Source organism: Lathyrus oleraceus, chromosome 1, assembly GCF_024323335.1.
Source record: "Lathyrus oleraceus cultivar Zhongwan6 chromosome 1, CAAS_Psat_ZW6_1.0, whole genome shotgun sequence".
NCBI lineage: Eukaryota > Viridiplantae > Streptophyta > Magnoliopsida > Fabales > Fabaceae > Lathyrus > Lathyrus oleraceus.
Window position 1 is genome coordinate 450575050 of NC_066579.1, and position 5887 is coordinate 450580936.

At 30.1% G+C, this 5887-nt stretch overlaps 1 pseudogene; it reads right to left on the reverse strand.

Annotated features, from left to right (window-relative positions):
- Positions 1-3198: 3198 nt before the first annotated feature.
- On the reverse strand, positions 3199-5630 carry LOC127115253 (uncharacterized; annotated as a pseudogene).
- Between the last annotated feature and the right edge of the window lie 257 nt (positions 5631-5887).

The following is a 5887-nucleotide window of genomic DNA, read 5'->3' on the forward strand; positions in this document are numbered from 1 at the left end:
GCGGGTCTGAGGAACGAAAAAGGATGAAATACTCCCTGACTTGCCCTAAATTGGACAGGATCTTGCTACAAAGGAGCAGATTGAGACGTTAACAAGACTTGATCATCTACTCTTTGAGGGATAAGTGATGGATCTTTGGTCGCTTTAGTATCTTGTTGTTGAACGACGGAGCGAGTAGTTTTGGAAGTCACTATTATTGATGAATTCAAAGGAGATCTGTTTGAGAGGAGGTTGAATTTGGATAAAGCGATCGGGAACACAAATATGTACTTTGGATAAAGAAGATTTGAGTTCTAATGAAAGAGATTTGAACTTCTACCAGAAGAGTTGTGATTATGATAACTTGTGGAAACCAAAAGTAAATTCCCACAAAAAAACGCCGTGTGGGCGATCCAAAACTGTTTTTATCTTTTATTTTTTTTCACAGTAAAAAAACAAATTTAGTCTCTCCGATATATTTTTAGATTAAAAGTTAATAACATGTCTATTTTGAACTAATGTGTCAATTATATTTTATATATATCATGTTCTATTGAGATTTTTATTTATCCCACAAATAAATTAGTATGTTCATTTATATATATATATATATATATATATATATATATATATATATATATATATATATATAAAAGTAATGTTAATACACACTCACTTGAAAATTAGATGTTATGCATTAACATGCTACATCTCTTTAATTGAATCAATAAAAAAACATTCTTTTTCTTCATAATTAATTTAATTTAACATTATTAATGTAATATTAATTTTGTATTTTTACTTTTTCCCTCATTCTCTATATTAATTATTGTTGTAGCAAAAGTGAAATTTTTAATAAAAATCTGTTGTAAAATCAATTTCATAGAAACACTTGGCATTTTCAAACGTACTTACTACCATTTCTCATTGATTTTCTTCAGCAAGAATTTCCACACTAACAATAAGCTCTCACCAATCTTGAATATTCTTTCCACCAAAATTTGAGAGTTATGTTATTGCACCATGTTGTAATCATTTTCAATAGATGAATAGCTCTTTGTATGCCGCGATTAGCTTATTGTAGTTGAAATTCTAGAAGCATTTATTGTCCAAGAATTGCAGGAAGTGGTGGAGGTCTAAACGAAAGTTCTCTTTGGTGAAATTCTGATGCGGATTTGAGGAACGAAAGAGGATGAAATACTCTTTGACTTTCTCTAAGTTGGACAGGATCTTGCCACAAAGGAATGGATTGAGACATCAACAAAACTTGATAATATACTCTTTCAGGGAGAAGTGGTGGATCTTTGGTCGCTTCAGTATCTTATTGGTAAATGGAGGATCGAGTAGCTTTGGAAACCCTTATTGTTGATCAATTCAAATGAAATCTGTTTGAGAGGAGGTTGAATTTGGAGACAGCGACCCGGAACACAGACATGTACTTTGGATGAAGGAGACTTTATTTCTAACGAAAGATATCTGAACTTCTACTAGAAGAGTTGTGATTGTGAAAACGTGTGGATATCAGAAGTCAATTCCCACAAACAACACCGTGTGGGTGGTCCAAAACAGTTTATATCTTCTTTTTCTTCCATGAAGAAAAAAAATTTAGTCTCTCCTATATAATAATACATTAAAAGTTAAAAACATATCTATTTTGAACTAACATGTCAATATATATATATATATATATATATATATATATATATATATATATATATATATATATATATATATATATATTATATATATATATATATATATATATATATATATATATATATAAAAGGTATTCACTAACATGATAAATTAGTATATAGTATATAAAAGTAATGTTAATGCACGCTTACTTGAAAATTAGAAGGTATTCATTAACATGATATATCTCTTTAATTGAACCAATAGAAAACATTTTATTTCTTCACAATTAATTTAATTTAACATTATTAATGTATTATTAATCTTCTTTTTTTTTTTTACTTTCTCCCTCATTCTCTATATTAATTATTGTTGTAGCAAAAGTGAAAGAAAAAATATTTTGTCATTCATGTGGTTCTTTTATATTTTAATAATCAATTCTTGTAAAATTAATTTAATAGACATGTTAGTATATTTTTATTACGCTATAAAAGATTTTTATAAATTTGAATTAAACTCTTAACACTTAGCATTTTTTAACGTAATTACTATCATTTTTCGTTGACTTTCTTCGGCTAAGATTTTCAGACTAACAATAGACTCTCTCCAATCTTTCCACCAAGGCCTGAGACTTATGTTGTTGTACCATGTTCTAATTTTCAGTAGATAAATAGCTCTTTGTGTGTCACAATTAGCTTTTTTCAGTTGAAAACCTAGAAGCATTTCTTGTCCAAGCATTGCAGGAACTGATGGAGGTCTGAACAAAGGTTTGTCTTTGTGAAATTGTGACGTGGATCTGAGGAATGAAAGAGGCTGAAATACTCTCTGACTTGCCCTAAATTGGACGGGGTCTTGCTATAAAGGAATGGAGTGAGATGTTAACAAAACTTGATCATCTACTCTTTCAGGGAGAAGTGGTGGATCTTTGGTCACTTTAGTATCTTGTCGTTGAATGGCGGAGCGAGTACCTTTGAAAGCCACTATTGTTGATGAGTTCGAAGGAGAACTATTTGAGAGGAGGTTGAATTTGGAGAAAACAATCAAGAACACACGTATGTGCTTTGGATGAAGGAGACTTGACTTCTAACGTAAGATATCAGAACTTCTACTAGAAGAGTTGTGATTGTGAAAACTTGTAGAAACCATAAGTCAATTCCCCCGAACAACGCCGTGTGGGTGGTCCAAAACAGTTTTTATCTTTTTTTTTCCACGGTAAAAAAAACAATTTTAATCTCTTCGATATATTTTTACATTAAAAGTTAATAGCATGTCTATTTTGAACTAACGTGTCAATTAAAGAGAATGGTTTTTATTGGTTCAATTAAATAGATGTATCATGTTAAGAAAAATGTTATTCTTACACTACAATATACACTTCCACCGTATTTTATTGTTCATCAATATGGTGAATAGTAAAATATTATAATAATAAATTATTTTTAAAAACTATATAAATTTTGTTTTTATTATTATCTATACGTTTATTAACCAATTTCATAATTTGTATTAATTAACTTTGGCGGTTGCTCAAAAATATTTTTAACATCTAAACAGGGACAAAGCCAGAAATTTTGAGTAGTGGGGTCAATATAAATATAACATTTCATTTTCAAAAATATAAATATAAATTATAATTGTTCTCTACGATTTTTCATGTTCTGAAAATGTTGAATGATTTTCTCATTTTCAACATCAACAAAAATATCTCTCTCAATGTAAGTAACTAAGCAATCATTTAACCAATCATCACCCATGCGATTTCGCATTCGATTCTTGATAATATTCATAGCAGAGAAAACTCTTTCAGCTGTTGCAGTTGCCACCGGTAATATCAGAGATAACTTTAAAAGCAAATATATCAACAGATACACAACATGTTTTTTGGTCTCTACGAGCTTGATAGAAAGATCACCAATCCCCTCTAATTCTGAAAATTCATTGTTAGAGCATACATCTAAGAAATAGTTTTCAAGCTGACAATCTAGTGTCAATAATTCAACTTGAGAAAACTCTGAAGGATAAAATTGAGCTAAACGAATCGACCTCTCCTTATCAAATGCAGAAAATGAATCTCTTGGACTTAAACAAGCTACACAAAGGAGCAACTCAGTATTCACTTCTGTAAAACGATTGTTCAACTCTTGAAGTTGTCGATCAATCACTTCATAAAACAATTCAACTTGAAAATGGTGTAAATTAGATACCTTCTCCAGTTTTCTCTTTGACTTTTTTTGTGTCGGTTGAAAAGTGTCATCCATATCTGGAATGTCAATATCATTATGCTCACAAAATAATGAAACATCATTCAACAAAGAATCTCAACCATTATCTCTTATAGTTTGTAGCCTTATTTTGGACATTTTTACTAACTTCATAGCATCTACAATATCTTGATCACTTCTTTGTAATGCTTGAGATAAATCATGTGTAATTCCTAAAACTATTTTCATCAAGTGCAAGATGAAAATAAATTCAAAAGATTGCATATAATTCATCAGCATTAGTACTTCACCTTTTTTATCTAAATTTGTTCCGTCTTCCTCAACCATTTCTAGCACATCAATCATAGAAGAGAATAGAGAAACTATACTAAGTAATGTACCATAATGTGAGCCCCATCTTGTTTCCCCCGCCTTCTTAATTGTCATTTCTTGATTCAAGCCACACCCACTAGAGATTTCTCCATGTTCCAATGCTTGTTTCACCTTTGTAGCTTGACTTTCACGAAGAATATCTTGGCGCTTACATGATTCTCCAACAACATTATACAAAGTAGCAACCAAATTAAAAAATAAAGCAATTTTAGAATGTTTTTTGCTAATGTCACAAGAGCTAATTGGAGTTGATGGGCAAAACAATGAATAAAAAATGCAGAACAATTCTCTTTAAAAATTAAGCTTTTTAGACCATTGTATTCACCTTGTATATTACTTGCTCCATCATAGCCTTGTCCACGTATCCTTGACAAACTTAATCCATATTTTGCAAATAATGACTCCAAACCCGATTTCAATGTTAGAGCACTAGTATTTGAAACATGAACAACACCAAGAAAACGCTCAATAAGTTTTCCTTCATTATTTACATAACGTATAACCACAACCATTTGCTCCTTCACTGAGATATCACGAGATTCATCAATTAAAATAGCAAATAAATCATCTCCAAGATCATCCAGTATAACTTGAGTAGTGACCGTTGCCGCAGTTTTAACAATATCCTTTTGAATATCAGGAGATGTTAACTTAAGATTTCCACGATAATTTTTCCAAACTTTATAAATATCTTCATTATGGTTAACAAGAAAATTCATAAGTTTAAGAAAATTCCCCTTATTTCTGGATGAAATTGACTCATCATTACCACGAAAAGCTAAACCTTGTGCTAATAAATATCGAATGCAATCAATTATACATGTCAAATGAATTCGATAGTCCTCTTTAACTTGATTGGATTGTTTACATAAGACACCTTCAATGTGTTGCTTTTGTTTCATTAGAGCTTGACAATTTCTCCATGCTTGATTATGAGAGCTATTTACATATCCAAGATGAACTTGAAACCTTTCACTTTTTTTTCCAATTTGTAAAGCCTTCTGTTATAAAGGCATCATCGCAACCTTTATGTTCTTCAAGATGTGACCTCATAAGATAACAACATAAACAATATGCAGCATCTTCACTTTGACTATATTCCAACCAACTACCATATTTTAAATACCAATCCGAATTGAACTTACGAAAGGTATCTCCAAATTTTCTTTGTGGAAAAATAATTTCTTTTGGTTGACAAGGATCCTTTTGCAAATAATATCTTCTAATTTCATCTCTATCACTTGGATGATAATCTGACATTTTTGGCCTTAAACCGGAATCGTTAGGAAGTTTTTCCAATTCAAACTGCAAAAACCTTTTTTTCATGGGAGGATCCAGTTTGGGGCTTCGACGTTCATTAGGTGTTTGAGGATTAGGAGTTGATGATTGCTCTGTTACTTTTCTTTTGAAATATTTTTCCATTGCTTATTACTAAAAACAAAACAAAAAATCACAATTAAAATCATATTCAGAAAATTCCTAATAATACTATAAAATTGATACAAACACAATAATTTCAAACAAACACTACAAAACTCTAAAAATAGATTTTCTGCCATTAACACAATCTCAAGCTTAATAAAGTAATAATATATTTTTTACTCTTACTACAATAATAAAAATAAATTATAAATTCATAAAGATTAAAATTAAAAAATTTACCTTTTAATAGATCAACA